The sequence below is a fragment of the Rhineura floridana genome, chromosome 9 (genome assembly GCF_030035675.1).
Source record: "Rhineura floridana isolate rRhiFlo1 chromosome 9, rRhiFlo1.hap2, whole genome shotgun sequence".
Classification (NCBI taxonomy): domain Eukaryota; kingdom Metazoa; phylum Chordata; class Lepidosauria; order Squamata; family Rhineuridae; genus Rhineura; species Rhineura floridana.
In genome coordinates this window covers 125785073-125804973 of record NC_084488.1, presented here as the reverse complement: position 1 = coordinate 125804973, position 19901 = coordinate 125785073, and positions in this window count along the sequence as shown.

Sequence of the window (19901 nt, the reverse complement as noted above, 5' to 3'; positions counted from 1 at the left end):
GCACAGGAATAAATCCCACTGAACACAATAAGCATGGAAATGATTAGACCTGCCTTTCCCCTCCTTCCCCTCTCCTCTCCCTTCCTCCTACCTTCTTCCTCTCCTCCCCTCTCCCTTTTTCCTCCTCCCCTGCCCACTCCAGGCCTCCCTCCCCATGGTCAGTTTTACCTATCCTAACCATGATTGCATGGGAGTAAATCCCACTGAACTCAATAAACATGCAAATGATCAAACCTGCCCTCCAACTCCCCTCCCCCTCCTGCCTGCTCCCCTCCCCCTTCTCCCCTCCGCCCCCCCTCCCTCCTCCTCCCCCCCTCCCCATCCCCTATGGTCAGTTTCACCTATCCTAAGCATGATTGCAGGGGAGTAAATCCCATAGAACTCAATAAGATATACAATCAATCCATTCTCAGCAAAGTTGCACAGGAACCCATTTCTTACCTCCCGGATTAAAAATCAGGGAAATTCACTAATTGGCAAAAAACCTTGAGGTTTAAGAATGTACCTATAGCCCACAGATATTTCTACCAAACTTGAAAAAGCAGGGAAATTGGGCAGCTATAGTGAATGCACCAGGGGAGTAGGAGACCTGAACTCCTCTCTGAGATATTGGACTGCCCTACAAATTTGTCAAAATGCAAACACAATTTGGGATGGTCTTTCACAGTCCAAGGGAGGAAGAAGGAGGGGGGACCCCAAGATGCCAAAAAAGGAGAATTGCTTGATTAAGAAATCTGAATCGGTTTATTAAAAAGAGGAAAGAAGCCCAACGCGTTTCGGCCACTCTGGACTTGGCCTTCGTCAGGGGCTAAAAATTAAAACATACAATGTAAGTATATCGTTTGTTTTTCCCCACATATCATTTGGTATTCCATTTTATCATATGAGATGATATGAACAAGTAACTAAATGGATCATTGTATGTTTTAATTTTTAGCCCCTGATGAAGGCCAAGTCCAGAGTGGCCGAAATGTGTTGGGCTTCTTTCCTCTTTTTAATAAACCGATTTGGATTTTTTAATCAAGCAATTCTCCTTTTTTGGCATCTTGGGGTCATCCCTCCATCTTCCTCCTGTGGTCTTGGATGCCACCCACTTTTGCTGCTTTCACAGTCCAATCCACTTCCTGTGTAGCTTGGAAGAATTTGGTGCCTCTGAGCATATGGTGAGTGGTGGCAACATCTGCAGTCAGCCCAAAGAACAGAAACAAGACATGTGCTGTGTTGATCTTGTTTTAGCAGGGAGGAAGCAACATTGTTAAGACAGTTGATATAGTTCAGGTAGTCACTTTAAATACGTTTGATTTACTTAATAATAATAATAATAATAATAATAATAATAATAATAATAATAATAATAATAATAAATTTAATTTTTGTGTCACCTATCTGGCCGAAACCACTCTAGGCAACGTACAACATTAAAGTTCAAATACAATATAAATATATAATAAAATACAGGGCAGTCAGCAATAATCATTTTAAAAGCAGCAGTACAGAACAGTTTAGGGCCATCAATAGACAGTTTTAAAACAATATAAAGAAATTAGCCCACCCGGGGATCCCAAAGGCCTGTCCAAAGAGCCATGTTTTCAAGGCTCGGCAAAATGTATCCAGGGAAGGGGCATGGTGAAGATCGAATGGGAGGGAGTTCCAGAGAGTGGGGGCCGCCACTGAGAATGCCCTCTCTCTAGTCCCCACCAACCTAGCTGTTTTCGTTGGTGGGACTGAGAGAAGGCCCTGTGTGGCTGATCTGGTCGGGCGGCTTAGTTGGTGGTACTGGAGGTGCTCCTTCAGGTAAACTGGGCCGAGACCGTATAGGGATTTAAAGGTTAAGACCAACACCTTGAATTGGGCCCGGAAAACAACTGGAAGCCAATGTAGATGAATGAACACCGGCGTGATGTGATCACGGTGGCGGCTGTTTGTAAGCAGGCATGCCGCCGCATTATGCACCAGTTGTAGTTTCCGGACCGTTTTCAAGGGTAACCCCATGTAGAGCGCATTGCAGTAGTCTAATCGAGAGGTGACCAGGGCATGTACCACCAGTGGGAGCTGATGAATAGGGAGGTAGGGTTGCAACCTCTGTATGAGGTGTAGTTGATACTTTGCAATTTTAGTGACGTTTCCTATAGTAAATCATTCTCTTTTGCTTCTGTTTCTGTGAATATGTGAACTACAGCAACACTTTGCGACACTAAAAAAGTTCCAGAAACAATTGTGGAATAATGGCACTGGCTATTCTGCAGAATAGTTTCCAATGGACGTGAGTGTTTCAGTTTGCACAAGATAAAACAGTGAGAGGTGAAATATAGAGTCATTGCTTAAGTAGCAACATATTGCAATCAGTCTGATTTTACATCAAACTGCAGTTTCAGATTCAACTGTTAATGCACCCAAAATAGAAATAGGACATAACCTCGAGTTTGAAACAAAATTGATTGATTCCATACAGGAAGCCACAGACCTGAACTTACAAGATCTGAGCAGGGTGGTTCATGACAGATGTTATTGGAGGTCGCTGATTCATAGGGTCGCCATAAGTTGTGATCGACTTGAAGGCACATAACAACAAGAGCCAGTGTGGTGTAGTGGTTAAGGTGCTGGCCTACCACCTGGGAGACCAGGGTTCGAATCCCCACACAGCCATGAAGCTCACTGGGTGACCTTGGGCCAGTCCCTGCCTCTTAGCCTCAGAGGAAGACAATGGTCAACCACCCTACCCTATTCGTAGGGTCACCATAAGTCGGGATTGACTTGAAGGCAGTCCATTTCCATTTCAACAACAATAAAACCCAGCTTTTCATTTTTTTAAAAAGGGGTGAGGTTAGACATAAGAAAAATTGTGGATTTTGGGCACGTTGCACATGCGGACACCCTCCCTCGAGGAAATGAGACTACTATAAACCAAAAAATGATCAGATTTGGCATGTGCATTATGTTAATTACACCAATAAAAGTGAGCAAATTAGCTGCAACTACCCACTGGAGGCTTTCTTTCCATCATGGCCCTGGGCACTGAGCAGGTTCTTCACCCTCGCCTTGCAGGGATTGTCAGCTTGCGTGTTTCTCTGGAGATGGCTTCTGCATATTTGAGATAAGCAGGCCAAGGCTTTGGGTGTGGGAAGGGAAATTGATAGGAGAACAGCATGTATGTGTGATGTTCATATGGAAATCACGGCTTGTGCACACAAGTCCTGTATCCTCCCTCGAAATGTCTGAACTGGCCACCCTTCCTGAGCCATGCCAGCCTACTTAGCAGTGGAGTCTGCAGGCCTCTTACCACCCGTGGGTGGGTTTCCTGCTAGCCTCATCTGGGAAATGAATTCTAAGCAGCCGGCTTGAGCTGGCAGGGCTGTAGCAATGCCAGTAGGTGCTAGAGTTCAGGATGGAGGTGTGTTGGTGGATAACATGAAAACATGCTTTTGTAATCAGTGAGCTTGTCTTCTTCAAGAACCATGTGGTGAAGCAACTTGCTTCTGGAATGGCACTGAATCCCCACACTTTCTGCACCTTTATTCAGGCCAGAGGTTCCCGGTCTCCAGCCTCCATTGGCTCAACACAGTGTCTTGCCTGGGCCGCCAGCCCCAGGCGTAAAGCTGATTGCCTTGGGTCCTTTGGGGTGTCCTCTTGGGTTAGCTGGTTCTGGGTCTTACCCTATCCTGGCTGCAGAAGCAAGGAGGAAGGGCACGAAAGAACCATTTACCTGCCGAAGGAACCAGAGCCAACAACCATGGTTGAAGAAGAAGACCAGCATGGTCTGAATTGGATCTAGGGCCCCTTACCAGACATCCATTTTATTGTGCACTCATAATGATGATTTGTGCTCATGATGACAGTAGAGTTATATGTGATCTCACTTTCAATCCTGTTTGTGCCTGCAAACCGAAGAAAAAGAAACCAAATGTACAGTTATAAGACAGGGGATACTTGATTCAGCAATACTACATGAGAGAAGGATCTTGGGATTGTTGTTGATCACAAGCTGAATATGAGCCAACAGTGTGATGTGGCTGCAAAAAATGCAAATGCTATTTTAGGCTGCATTTACAGAAGGATAGTTTCCAAATCGTGTGAAGTATTAGTTCCCCTCTATTCAGCACTGGTTAGGCCTCATCTTGAGTACTGTTCTGGATACCACACTTTAAGAAGGATGCAGGCAAGCTGGAATGGGTTCAGAGGAGGGCAACGAGGGTGTTCAAGTGACTGGAAACAAAGTCCTATGAGGAGAGACTGAAAGAATTGGGCACATTTAGCCTTGAGAAGAGAAGATTGCGGGGAGATAGGATAGCACTCTTTCAAGTACTTCAAAGGTTTCCACACAGAGGAGAGCCGGGATCTCTTCTAGATTGTCCCAGAGTGCAGGACACAGAATAATAGGCTCAAGTTACAGGAAGCCAGAATTTGGCTGCACAAACATAAGGAAAAACTTCCTAATGGTTAGACCGATATAACAATGGAACCAATGACCTGGGGAGGTGGTGACCTCTCCAACACCAGAGGCGTCCAAGAGGCAGCTGGACAGCCATCTCCCATCCAGTATGCTTTAATTTGGATTCCTGCATTGAGCAGGGGGTTGGACTTGATGGCCTTAGAGGCCCCTTCCAGCTCTACGAATCTACAATTCTATCATTTTAAAGGTCACACAGTTTCCTTTCCATTCAGTCCATATCCTGTATCTTCCTGCTAAGACTCTGTAATATCCTGTACTTCCTCTTTCAACAAGCCTTTTAAGTAGAGACCTTGTCCCAGTCTGTGTCTGTGCTGGAATTGCTATTTAAGATGTTATAAAAGCTTTTTTTAAAAAGATGTTTTAAAAGATTTTTTGTTTTAATATGTTTTTAAAGATTTTTTAAAATATATTTTAAAGTCTGTTTTTAAGATGTTTTAGAATGTTTTTAGTGCTTTTGTTTGCTGCCCTGAGCTCCTGCTGGGAGGGATATAAATTTAATAAATTAAATTAAATTAAAAAGTAATAAAATCCTGCTAATTTTTCATACCACAAAAGTTCTGGGTTTTCTTTGGTTCTGATTTTATTGTGCTATTGTGGTCACACTGGGGAATTGTTGCAGAACAACAAATTTGCTGCCCTGGGCTCATTCTGGGAGGAAGGGCAGGATAGAAATTTAATAAATAAATACATGAACAAACAAAACAGAATGAATCCATTGCTAATGCACTCTTATTATGTGAAGGACTTGTTGCATAGAATCATAGAATAGTAGAGTTGGAAGGGGCGTATAAGGCCATCGAGTCCAACCCCCTGCTCAATGCAGGAATCCAAATCAAAGCATTCCTGACAGATGGCTGTCCAGCTGCCTCTTGAAGGCCTCCAGTGTCGGAGAGCCCACTACCTCCCTAAGTAATTGGTTCCATTGTCGGATGGCTCTAACAGTTAGGAAGTTTTTCCTGATGTCCAGTCAAAATCTGGCTTCCTGCAACTTGAGCCCATTATTCCGTGTCCTGCACTCTGGGACGATTGAGATGTTAATGTTGCAATTCATAGTAGCGAAATGGAAATGGCACAAGAAAAGGCATCCAGCTAAATGCAGCCTAGCCTATTTAGAATCATAGAACCATGTAGAGTTGGAAGGGGCCTATAAGGCCATCAAGTCCAACCCCCTGCTCAATGCAGGAATCCAAATCAAAGCATTCCCGACAGATGGCTGTCTGCACTAAAACACTAACCTGAAGGGCCTCCTATATGCTTGTTTACACCTTGCTTGTTTGTGTTAGTGTTCTAACTGTGATCCTTCCCAGCCAGGAAGGAAACTGCAGAAGCTGATGTGGAAACACGGAGGGTTGGGCTGCGGTGAAGATTCTTCTGGGGAGTGGGTGCGATTCTCAGAAGAATGTTGTGGAGGCCTCCCAGGGAGGAGAGGTGCAGTGGGAAGGAGGATCAGTGAGGCGGCGGCTATGGTGGCCTAAATGAAAGGCAAGCAGGACATTTTTGCAGCTTCTTGCCCCTGTCTCTAGTCTGTTTCCATCATCACTTCTCTGGATCTGAACTCTGCCCTCGATCGTACACTTTGATCCTTGTCTGCCCTAGTTAGTGACTCACCCTGAGATTGATCTCTAGCATGCCCTCACCCTGACCTTCTGGAGGTTTACCTTGCCTTAACTTGCTGAGATCTGGACAGGACCTTGTCAAGGCCACCCACACTCCCCTGACTAAGGTGAAGGCTTGCAAATCACTTCCAGAATTTGCATATCCGCTTGCATTGGCTGCCTGTATGTTTCCAAGCTCGATTTAAAGTGCTGGTTTTAACCTATAAAGTCTTACACGGCTTGGGACCACAATACCTGATGGAAAGCCTCTCCCGACACGAACCCACCTGTACACTACGCTCAACATCTAAGGCCCTCCTCCGGGTGCCTACTCTGAGGGACTCTTGGAGGCTGGCAACAAGGGAGAGGGCCTTCTCAGTGGTGGCCCCCAAATTATGGAATGATCTCTTTGATGAGGCGTGCCTGGCGCCAACACTGTTATCTTTTCAGTGCCAGGTCCAGACTTTCCTCTTCTCCCAGGCATTTTAGCATGTCTTTTTAAATTGCTGTTTAAAAATGTGTTTTTAAATGTGTATATTTGTATATTTGTTTTTAATGTTTTTAATTGTTGTAAACTGCCCAGAGAGCTTCAGCTATGGGGCGGTATACAAATGTAATTAATAATAATAATAATAATAATAATAATAATATCCAGCTCAAATACTGGACATCTACTCACGTGTTACTCCCTCCAACTTTCCAGCTTCTTGTGGAGATTGGATGCGGTCTTAGACACAAAACAGGAGTCAGCCACTGCCTTTATGCCCATCCTATGTGAACCTTCCAGGGAATCTGGCTTGCCCCTCTTGGAAATAATCGTGTGGTCCCACGGGGCTCTTTGGATGTTTTCATGTCACTCAGATTCTCTAGGGGCCTTTATAAGCCATCCTTTTGGAGCAGTCTCTTGGCCATACAAAGGCACACCTAAACTGGAAACTCTTTTTCACTGGCTCTCTGGGCCTCTAACATGTGCTGTTTATTTTCTTCACTGTCAGAATTGCCCTGGAAGCTAATAGCCATGATAGGCTTCCACTGTATGAAGGAGGTTCTGCAGCTGGCCACCAGCTTGCTCACTGAGGGAGAAGCTCTTCCCACTAGGCCACTGCCCTGAAAACATTATTCTAGAGGTGCTGCAGTGATTTTGGAGCTGGAAGCCCAGTGATCAAATCCCCGGTTAATCCATAAGCTTTCTGGGTGGCCTTAAGCAAGCTCCTGTCTCCCGGCCTCAGCCACCCACCTGCAGTGCTAGCCTGCCATGTAGGTTTGATGTAAGTTGCCGAGAGCAACAAGTGTTTGATTCGGTAGTGTAAGAACTGAATTAATAATGCTGATGATAGTGAGAGGATTGCCGGCATAATGTATACAAAGCGTCCTCTGCTCTTAGACAAGCATATATGCATACTAAGCCATTTTGTGAGGTCCATTTCTTGGTCACACCCTTCTTTCATCTCTAGCCAAGAGGATGAATCCAGGAATTGGCTGGGAGGGTATCGGGTAGAGTGACTTTGAAGCCTGTGACAGAAGAAGGACAGGAGCACGGGGAGTGAGCAGAGACTTCTGTTTCACACCCAACCCTCTGTCGCAGAGTGGCAAAATTGGGAATGGAGAGACTGAGTAAGCCTTTATGTGTTTGAATCTTTGCTAAAGATTACACCTTCCCTGCGAATTAGTCAGACAGAGACTTTAAGCTTTAAAATAAGAAATAACTACTTTATTCTGGAAGTACATGCTTGATAGGAAAGAGTTCTACATCTAGCTGACTAGCTAAGTTGGAGCTGCAAACACTGAGCCCAGTGCTTGCCCTCATGCTTGGAGGAGAGGGAGAGACAAAGAGAATATGTCTGCTCTCCCTATCAAGAGAAAAAAGGAAGGAGGAAAGGAGATGTGGTCAACATCCTGTGCATATCAGTCTAGCAGGAAGGGAGAGTCAGCAGGAGATCAAAGGAGAGGTATTAGCCTAGCAACCAGGAGGTCTCCTCTCTAGCCACCCTTTTAACCCCATGCAGCCTCAACCCACAATTTGGAGTTGAACCACATATTCCAACACCCGCCATGCTGAAAGGAGAGAGCCTGGAAAGTCAGATCAGCCTGGTTTCCTTCATGCTCAGAGGAGGTGGCCCAATTTTTGCATGGTTGGGAAGATTTCTGTTCTGTAATGTCCACCTGCCCACGTCCATCCTAAAATGGAAACCCCAGAGAATGCAAGCAAAGAAAAGAATTCTTCTTCTTGCTTCTCATTAACGCCCCCTTTCCATTCAGCTGCCCAAAGTAGATGTTGGCCTGTCTGAATCTGGACATCTTAAGGATGAATGGGTCGTCACTAGCTAAAGCAGAGATGGGAAAACTGTAGGGCCCTCCTGACGCTGCTGGACTGCAACTCCTGCCCCACTCCCTGCCCGTTGGCCATGGGAGGCACTTCCCCATCCTGGAGCTGCACCCTCATTATAGCCATCTGTCTTAAAGAGTAACGGGCGAAAGGGACACAGGTCCGCATGCAGAAGGTCATTACTTTGTTGTTAGTGCCTTCAAGTTGATCATGACTTATTTATTTATTTATTATTTATTTATTTTATTTAATTTCTATACCGCCCAAAGCCAAAAGGCTCTCTGGGCGGTGTACATAAGAGTAAAACAGCAACATAAAATACAAAAACATAGAAATAAATAGCAAACTCAACAGAACAAATAATTAAATAGCATTAAAATACAATAAAATACAATTAAAGTGTAGTTAAAACAAGCAAAGACTCACATACATACACACACCAATCTCATTCACACCACACAGCATACATCCGGCGACTTATGGTGACCCTATGAACCAGCGACCTCCAATAGCATCTGTTGTAAACTACCCTGTTCAGATCTTGTAAGGTCAGGTCTGTGGCTTCCTTTATGGAATCAATCCATCTCTTGTTTGGCCTTCCTCTTTTTCTACTCCCTGCTGTTTTCCCCAGCATGGTTGTCTTTTGTAATGAATCATGTCTTCTCATTATGTGTCCAAAGTATGATAACCTCAATTTCATCATTTTAGCTTCTAGTGATAGTTCTGGTTTAATTTGTTCTAACACCCAATTATTTGTCTTTTTCACAGTCCATGGTATGTACAAAGCTCTCCTCCAACACCACATTTCAAATGAGTTGATTTTTCTCTTATCCGCTTTTTTCGCTGTCCAACTTTCACATCCATACATAGAGATCTGGAATACCATGGTCTGAATGATCCTGATTTTAGTGTTCAGTGATACATCTTTGCATCTCAGGACCTTTTCTAGTTCTCTCATAGCTGCCCCCCCCCAGTGCTAGCCTTCTTCTAATTTCTTGACGAATGTCTCCATTTTGGTTAATGACTGTGCCAAGGTATTGATAATCCTTGACAAGTTCAATGTCCTTGTTGTCAACTTCAAAGTTACATAAATCTTCTGTTGTTGTTATGATGTTAGTCTTCTTGATGTTCAGGTGTAGTCCTGCTTTTGTGCTTACCTCTTTAACTTCATCAGCATTCATCTCAAATCATTACTGGTTTCTGCTAGTAGTATGGTATCATCTGCATATCTTAAATTATTGATATTTCTCCCTCCTATTTTCACACCTCCTTCATCTTGGTCCAATCCCGCTTTCCGTAAAATATAGATTAAACAAATAGGGTGATAAAATGCACCCGTCTCACACCCTTTCCGACTGAGAACCAATTGGTTTCTCCATATTATGTCCTTACAGTAGCCGCTTGTCCAGAGTACAGGTTGCGCATCTGGACAATCAGATGCTGTGGCACCCCCATTTCTTTTAAAGCATTCCAGTGTGGTGTAGTGGTTAAGGTGTTGGACTACAACCTGGGAGACCAGGGTTTGAATCCCCACATAGCCATGAAGCTCACTGGGTGACCTTCGGCCAGTCACTGCCTCTCAGCCTCATGAAAACCCCATTCCTAGGGTCGCCTTAAGTCGGGATTGACTTGAAGGCAGTACATTTACATTATTTATAGTTTTTCATGATCTACACAATCAAAGGCTTTGATGTAATCTATAAAGCACAGGGTGATTTCCTTCTGAAATTCCTTAGTCCGTTCCATTATCCAACGTATGTTTGCGATATGATCTCTGGTGCCTCTTCCCTTTCTAAACCCAGCTTGGACATCTGGCACTTCTCGCTCCATATATGGTAAGTGCCTTTGTTGTAGAATCTTGAGCGTTACTTTACTTGCATGGGATATTAAGGCAATAGTTTGATAATTATTGCATTCCCTGGGATCCCCTTTGTTTGGAATCGGGATGTATATTGAAGGCTTTCAGTCTGTGGGCCATTGCTTTCTTTTCCATATTTGTTGACAAATTTTTGTCAAAATTTGGACTGATTCCGTCTCAGTAGCTTGTAGCAACTCTATTGGTATGCCAACTGTTCCTGGTAATCTGTTTCTTCCAAGTGTTTTAAGATCAGCTTTGACTTCACATTCTAAAATTTCTGGTTCTTCATCATATGGTTTCTGTGAATGAATCTGTCATCCTGGCATCTCTTTTATAGAGTTCTTCAGTGTATTGCTTCCATCTTCCTTTTATTTCATCTCAGTCAGTCAGTGTGTTCCCCTGTTGATTATTCAACATCCCTACTCTTGGTTTAATTTTCCCTTTCATTTCTCTAATCTTTTGGAATAGGGCTCTTGTTCTACCTTTTTTGTTGTTCTCTTCTATTTCTATACAATAACTGTTGTAATAGTTCTCTTTGTCCCTACGTACTAGTCGCTGTATTATTGCATTTAGGGTTCTGACCATGTTTCTATCTCCTTTTGCTTTTGCTTTCTTTCTCTCTTTAACCATTTTAAGTTTATTCAGTCATCCATTGAGCTCTTTCTCTCTTTTTAACTGGAGGTATTGTCTTTTTGCATTCTTCCCTGATAGCATCAATCCATAGTTCTTCTGGTTCTCTATCAACTAAGTTTAAAGCCTCAAATCTGTTCCTTACTTTATCTTTATATTCTTCTGGGATGTTATTTAAATTGTATTTTGGCGTTATGATTGCTTTGTTCTTCTTTAGCTTCATTTTGATTTTCGATACGACCAATTCATGATCTGTACAGCAGTCTGCTCCTGGTCTTGTTTTCCCAGAAAGTATGGAATTTCTCCTGCTACCAATTATATAATCAATTTGATTCCTATATTGACCATTTGGTGATGTCCACGTGTACAGTCGTCTTTTCGGTTGCTCAAAAAATGTGTTTGGAAGAAGCAAATGACTGGCTTCACAGATGTCAATAAGTCTTTCTCCTGCTTCATTTCTATCTCCTAGGCCCCATTTGCCCACAATTTCTAGTTCTTCTCTGTTCCCTACTTTTGCATTCCAGTCTCCCATGTTTATCAGAACATCTTGCTTTGGTGTGTGGTCAATTTCTTCCTGTACTTCTGTGTAAAATCTCACGTTCTTCTTCTTCTGTCATTGATATAACTCGCTCAGACCTTACATTATAGCTCCTAATTGCTTTTGCTACATAATTTCTCATTATTAAAGCAAGCCCGTTTCTTCTTAATTTCTCATTTCCTGCATAAAATATTTTGTAGTTTCCTGATTGAAAGTGTCCCATTCTCATCCATTTTAATTCACTCACGCCAAGTATTGTAGTGTTGATGCATTCCATTTCTTGCTTGACAATTTCTAACTTTCCCTGGTTCATGCTTCTTACATTCCATGTTCCTATTGTGTACATTGTAGAACTTCGAACTCTCCTTTCATATCTGTGCGCATCAGCTTCCGGGCTTCCATTTGGCTTTGGCCCAGTGGTGTCATTAGACACAGCGCTACTTGTACTTGTCTGTTGTTCTTCCCAAGTAGCTCGGTGAATGCCATCTGACTTAAGGGGTCTCATCTTCCAGCACTATGTCGTGTTGCATTTTGGATACTCTGTTCATAGGGTTTTCATGGTAAGAGATATTCAGAGGTGGTTTACCATTGCCTTCCTCTGAGGCTGGATGCATCTTAGTCTGGTGTCTTAGTTTTGACCATTCTGCCTTGGGTGCCCCTGCTCGGAGTGTAGCCTCTTGGTCCAGACTTATGATGGCATTGCTCTCAGCTTCTTTGACACTCTCAAACCTCTGCACCATGTTAAGGTGTGCAGCCTAGAGGAAGGTTTTCTGATTTTCTGATTCTGATTTTTGCAAGTCTATGCACTGCCCAAAACTGGAAAAGTAAACACCCTCCTACTACATTTTGTGAACAAATATGGGAAATGACATTACTGACAAACCTGACTCTCCAAAAAAGAGCAATAAACAATACCCAACATGAGAAATTTATGGAAAGATGGGGTCTGTTTATCAGTTTTTGGAATGAAAAAAGCTAATGGTAATATACCTTCTTATGTTTCTTTAATTTAATGTAGTAATTTTCAATCCTTTAATGGGGGAAAATAGATACTGAATATATGTAATGAATCTGTGAATTGTTTCTATCTTGTGCATTTTTTTCTAATGTAAAGCTTTGAAATAAACTATTTTTTCTTTGTTTATGCCATAATAAATGTGTTAGTCTTTAAGGTGCCACAAGACACTTTGCTGTACAGAGAGTTTACTTTTTTTACAATACAGGGGAGCACTGGGACACGCAACCCCATTGCAGTTTGAAGAGGAATGACCCAGGGATGCCTGCATCACATGACTTTTTCTTCTTCACCTGGCTTGTGGCCTAGAGCTGGATCCTGCGCAGGGCTCAGCAGCCCCTGAGTGATCACTCTTCAATTGGGATGGGAAAATTTGTCGGTTTCTGTTTCTCTCAGTTCCTCATTTCTCTACTCTTAACATTTAATTCTCCACATTAATTAATTAATTTCATACCAGTTTGTGATTTTTCTTTTTAAAATGTTCTCATGAAATTTCATCAGCATTTTAGCTGAATTTCTTTCTTTCTTTCATATATTTCATTTATACCCCGCCTTTCTTTCACCATGAAGCCCAAGGCGGCTTACATGTGGTTCCCAGACGGTCTCCCATCCAGGCACTGACCAGCCCCAGACCTGCTTAGCTTCAGCAAGGTGGTGGCTTCATGTACCTTCAGACCATAGCCTGGGACTATATGTTTGCATGCAGTTTTGACTACTATACACATCTTTGCAAAGAAATTTCCCCTAATAAAATTCATGTCTTGCATCTTATTTTCATGAATATTTTTGTTTTTATGCATGCCACAGTATGCATTTTTGGTAAACACCACTTGGCTAGAGGACTGCATTGCAAAATTTGGAAAAGTGTGGATTTTGAGGGCTGGCTGCGTTTGCGTTCTCACATTGTCTCAGAAAGTGTGAGCGAGGAAGGTCGCCGTTGAATGTGAACGGAGTCACCAGCTCCACTCTTAGCTGATGATATGAATGAGGGGAAGGTCACCTCGGCCCACTGCTGCCCATGGTACCCTCAGGTGCAGCTTTCTCTACCCACCTATCTTAGCGGCATTCCCATCTGTTCTGATGCCCCCATTTTAAAATGGAAGCATGGGGGGGGGGAAATTCAGTAGGCTCCAGTTTTTGGCTCAGAAAGATGGCCTTCTCAGGGAAGAGAAATGTCTGGTGCTTTCCAGATGATTGACTGGAAATTGCAGTGATTCATATGTAAAAAGGAAGGAGCCCCTTCCCAAGATACAGCAGAAATATAGCCCCTCCTCTTTTCCTTTGGCAATACAAAAAGCAGGGTTTTTGTGTCTTTTTATTAACGTAGAACAGATGTACTTTATTTGTTGAAGCTGGTGACTTTAACAAAAACATAAACATCCGCAAACATTTTAAAATGCAACAGTATCCAACTGTTTTTCAAGCAATATTTTATTTTAAATGCATATGCCTCCTTACAGACCTGACTAATTAAGGCAGCCATTGCCAACTTGGTGCCCTTCAGATGTTTTGGACTACAACTCCCATCAGCCCTAGCAAGCTGATGGGGGTTGTAGCCCCAAACATGTGGAAGGAACCAGGTTGGTGAAAGTTGAAAGAAGAAGCAAAAGGAAGCCCATCTCATAAACCCAGAATCATTGTGGTGGCATTGTATGTTCTGGGAACCCTTCGTTTGAGAGGAAGGCGTCCAGATGCACTCTTACCCAGATTTCAAGGGCAAAGGTCTGCTGCAGGAGTGATTCCATCTTATAAAAATGTATTTCCTCATCGCCCACATTTAATTAGCATCTTTTATTCAAAGGCAAACAATTTGTAAGAGGTACATCACACATCCTGCAGCATTACAAACCCTGTAATAAAGGCCCATATTTTTCATATTGTTCCACTTTCTTCAGAGGACAAAAGAGGTGTTATTTATTTATTTATTTATTGTACTTAGATACCGCCCCATAGCCAAAGCTCTCTGGGCGGTTTACAGTAACTAAAAACATTAAAACAAATAAAACAAATTTAAAAACACATGTTTTAAAAACAATTTAAAACACATGCTAAAATGCCTGGGAGAAGAGGAAAGTCTTGACCTGGCACCGAGAGGATAACAGTGTTGGCGCCAGGTGCACCTCGTCAGCAAAATCATTCCATAATTTGGGGGCCACCACTGAGAAAGCCCTCTTCCTTGTTGCCAGCCTCCCAGCTTCCCTCAGGGTAGGCACCCAGAGGAGGGCCTTGGATGTTGAGCGTAGTGTACGGGTGGGTTCGTGTCAGGACAGGCATATCAGGTATTGTGGTCCCAAGCTGTGTAAGGCTTTATAGGTCAAAACCAGCACCTTGAATCGAGCTCGGAAACATACAGGCAGCCAATGCAAGTGGGCCAGAATCAGTTTTATATGTTCAGACCGTCTGGTCCCTGTTATGTAACCATTTGCTCTCACTGGTAGGGATGTAAAAAGTGTTAGCTCTGCATGCAGGGGTGTTAGTAAGCTCCCAAAAGCCCGCAGAATGAAGCAAAACCAAAGCCAAAAGGTCCACAGGCTCTTGCCCAGTTTCCAGTCCTTTAAGTCCTTAAAATGGAGACAATAGTCAAGAAATCAGAAGAAGGCTATCACTGGGGAGGGCCGCTATGAGAGAACTAGAAAAGGTCCTGAGATGCAAAGATGTATCACTGAACACTAAAGTCAGGATCATTCAGACCATGGTATTTCCGATCTCTATGTATGGATATGAAAGTTGGACAGTGAAAAGAAAAATCAACTCATTTGAAATGTGGTGTTGGAGGAGAGCTTTGCGCATACCATGTACTGCAAAAAAGACAAATAACTGGGTGTGAGAACAAATTAAACCAGAACTGTCACTAGAAGTTAAAATGATAAAACTGAGGTTATCATACTTTGGACAAATAATGAGAAGACATGATTCACTAGAAAAGACCATCATGCTGGGAAAAACAGAAGGGAGTAGAAAAAGAGGAAGGCCAAACAAGAGATGGATTGATTCCATAAAGGAAGCCACAGACCTGACCTTACAAGATCGGAACAGGGTGGTTTAATAGATGCTATTGGAGGTCACTGATTCATAGGGTCGCCATAAGTTGTAGTCGAGTTGGAGGCACATAACAACAACAAACCACCTTACTTCCCCCAGTCTTACCTGGATGAGATGGGTGCTGGGAGTTTGAAGGCTGCCATGGCAAGGCCTTCTTGTAGGCATCAAATATCCTTTCATCACACACAGCAGCATCTGGAGCATCAGGAACTATGGGAAATGAAGTCCTCAAGGTTCCCAGCATCTCTGGATGCTGCTATGAGGCGTTCTCAATGTCTGTCTGTGAATGTATCTCTGAGGAGAAGGGAAGGCAAGCACCCAGTCCCAAGATGTACAGAGGGGGAAGGAAGACTTACCACTGGATACTCAGAACCATGGGAACTACATTTCCCATCGTTCCTAGCGGCACTGGATCCTGGCTGGCAGAGTATGCTTGACACATCTGCTTGCCCCTAGTGGAGGCAGCATCTAGCAGTTGCTGAGTCCCAAGGAAATCAGGAAAAGTATTTTTTAGTCAGCCGGGATCCAAAACAGATTGGGGGCAAGTGTGGCAAATGCGATATGGAGGCCAAACCTTCCATTTCCAGGCTGTGCTCTGCATCTCCACTTGTAACTTCATGAGCAGGGATTTCCCCTTCGGTACCATCTTCACAGTCCTCACCTGGTTTTGAAAAGGATGCTTCTGCTTTTTTATATATTTTGCATGTTCTTACAAATGCATGATGCATGTTAATCTTAGAGATTTTTGTAGAGCTGCATGTTTATTCTTCTTATTTATTAGACTGAAACAACTATACCTGAATCATGGTGTGAGGGCAAATTTTCACGGGTAGGCCTGCGAATTAAGGGCACACTCATTTATTTTGGTGGCTTTGGCAGGAATGGAAAAGAAAATATTAGAGGGCCTTCTCTTCTAAGCAATTGTAAGAGATTTTCATTCTTTATTGCATTTTACTTAACTGTACATTTCCCTGCATATCTCAAAAGGCTGCTGTACTGAGGTCTTGTAATGCATGCATTTGTTAAATAAAAATAACTAATTAATGATTAATCATTTAAGTCAGGTGGCCAATCAAGCAGAGGTTCTTTCATCAGCTGAAAGCATTAAATTTTTGCCCTCTTAAAAATGCTGCCTCCAGTGTGGGACCTATGGGTGCTGCTGCCAGCTTTCAGTAAAAGTGCTGTGCCCGTAAGGGGGTCAGAGGTCAGGGATTCTCCCCACAGACCCCCATTCTAGGAAAGCAGTGGGACCTCCATGTAGATGCACTATGGAACAACTCTTCTCCTGATAAAAGGGTTTTTGGAGTTGCTCAGTCCCACTCAGGCTAAACAAGTTCAGTTGTGAGGTGTGCTCCTTTTGGGGGAACTGTGCAGAATACCTTCAGCTGTGGGAAACCCGAGAAGGGACTCAGCAAGAAGATGTTTTCTGTCATGCTTGCTGCAACATGCAAGAAGCAGAGCACACCAAGCTACACTGGAGTCTATTATTATTATTATTATTATTATTACTGCCCTACTGAAAAAGGTGTGAAAATGAACTAGAGTTCAGTCAAGAGTGATACAAGGTAGGCATCCCCTGCCCTGCTCCCCAGAAAAAGTTGATAAAGGAGCCAGGCAATAATGCCATGGTTACCTCCATGCTACACATTTAAAACACATGGTTTCCCCCAAAGGATCCTGGGAACCACAGTTTACCCTTCACAGAGCTGCGGTTCCCAGCATCTTTAACAAATTAGAGTTCCCAGGATTCTTTGGGGGAATCCATGAGCTTTAACTGGTGAGCTTCAAACCTCTTGCCAGCAGTCTGAGAGAGTTTTCCTTGAGAGTGGGGGACTTGCTCAGGGCCCCTGGCTGATGACCTGGGAACATCCTCACCCTGGCCAGCTCTCCGTCTGTTGGACCACAGGCTGGTCTGCTTGCTAAGGTGACAAACATGAAGCATTTTGCAACTTTTAGCACAGCAAGAAACAACAACTAATGTTATGGATACACCCAGCGGCGCCACCCTTCTCCAGGGCAACTCTGCAGGTGCTGGTGACACAAGGAGCAGGCAGGAATCTGGTATGCTAATTTCAGGGTGCTAAATCCAGCTTTCAGTACTTTGCACAAGACACTTGGTATGTGGCCAGTTCCCGTGTTCCCGTGAGCTCCAGGTTCCGCCCCATTTCGGCAGTCCTGTCTAGTGTTTTGAAAGGAATATATATTAAACTGAGGAAGGAAGCGAAAGGTTGGCCGTGTTGGCTCTTCCTGGGAAGGGGGCTGAGGAAGTGGCAGGGAAAGGGCTGCTAAGCAGACGGTTTGGCTGAGTCCTTCCCTTGTGACTCAGCAGAGCTGCCAGCTCCAGTGCACGAGCCAAGACCCAGGCAAATGGGTGTGAAGAGCTGAGGCGCAGCAGCCGAAAGACCGGGCGCCTGTTGAGGCCTCTGCTGTGATCCTTGCTGGGGGAGAGGAGGCGGATCCTTTGCAAGGGAAGAAAAGCTTCAAAAGGGCAGGAGCCACAACCACATACAGCCACACACCCCTCCTTCCAAGAAGCATTTTCCCCCTTTACTAATGGTCCAATGGTCTAGTGCTGGCAAATCCTTTGATTCCACTCCTGCAGGAGAATCCATTCAGATGCTCAAGAATCCCCGGAGGTCCACAGGGTGGCAGCTTTTGGGAGGGCCCAGATTTATGACTGTGTTGAATTGCACCATTACATTAAATTTCATGGTTTTAAACTTTGTAGGGTCTTAAAATTGTATAGTCGTTTTTAATGTTCAATGTTTTTAATTTTTGTAAATCGCCCAGAGAGCTTTGGATATGGGGCGGTATATAAATGTAACAAATAAATAAATAAATACACAAGGCACCTTCTCAAGTCAGACCGAGGCCTCCGTCCGTCCGTCCGTCCATCCGTCCGTCTGTCTGTCTGTCTGTCTGTCTGTCTCTCTCTCTCTCTCTCTCTCTCTCTCTCTATCTATCTATCAAAAACTAGGAAAATGCCCTTAGTTTTGCTCAGTCCACAACATTTTGGGAGAGCTCAGTATAGGACTTGAAGCATACCTGACAGGTGGCTGTCCAGCAGCCTCTTGAATGCCTCTAGTGTTGGAGAGCTCACCACCTCCCGAGGTCATTGGTCCCATTGTCGTACCGCTCTAACAGTTAGGAGGTTTTTCCTGATGTCCAGTCGAAATCTGGCTTCCTGCAACTTGAGCCCATTATGCCGGGTCCTGCGCTCTGGGATAGCCAAGAAGAGATCCTGGCCCTCCTCTGTGTGGCAACCTTTCATGTATTTGAAGAGTGCTATCATATCTCCCCTCACTCTTCTCTTCCCAAGGCTAAACATGCCCAGTTCTTTCAGTTTCTCCTCATAGGGGTTTGTTTCCAGTCCCCTGATCATCCTTGTTGCCCTCCTCTGAACCTGTTCCAGTTTGTCTGCATCCTTCTTAAAGTGTGGTGTCCAGAAATGAATGCAGTACTCAAGATGAGGCCTAACCAGTGCTGAATAGAGGGGAACCAGTACTTCATGTGATTTGGAAACTATCCTTCTGTAAATGCAGCCTAAAATAGCATTTGCCTTTTTTGTAGCCACATCACACTGTTGGCTCATATTCAGCTTGTGATCAACAACAATCCCAAGATCCTTCTCGCATGTCGTATTGCTGAGTCAAGTATCCCCATCTTATAACTGTGCATTTGGTTTCTTTTTCCTAGGTGTAGGACATTGCACTTATCCCTGTTAAATTTCATTTTGTTGTTTCCAGCCCAATGCTCCAGCCTATCGAGATCCGTTTGAATGAAGACAATGGCTTTCAAAGGAAGGGAGTGGGTGTCTCCCTGCACATTAAACGAGAATAGATATTTAACATCCATTCTTATCTGCAACTCGCACTCTCTTCCTTAGGGTTTGAGGAGTTGTCCAGGTGAGTCCCTCAATCCCAGCCCTCAGGCCAGATCTGCATGGGCTAAAACACTAGACACTGGGCCACTGTATTTCCACAACTGGCCTTGTTCTCACTGAGGAACAAGACATGCTTCTGTAGGAAGCTCTGGAACAGACAATACCAAGGATACCTCCAACTCTAGGATTCTGTGATGCCAAGAATTGGGGTGTTAATGCTTTCCTCAAGCAGCAAGTCCACACATTTCACAGACTTCCAGATTGCTAAAGAAGTTGTCGTTGTATGTGCATCAACAGAGACTGGTGCACGCATATGCTTTGACTCTGCATAGCTCCCTAGTAAAGAATTCTGTGGACATACTGCAGTAGTCTGGCTCCTGCCAACCCTTCTCTCCCACATGTTTTTTCTTGCCTACAGATTGCAAACAGATTCCCCCTCCGCCACTTGGATCATCCGGCTTTGGTAACATTCATGTGAAGAGAGCTGTTTGTCATCTGACTTATTCTTCCTGGAGAATGTATCTCATATGCTATGTCTTTTATCACTTATCAGGAAAGATGACT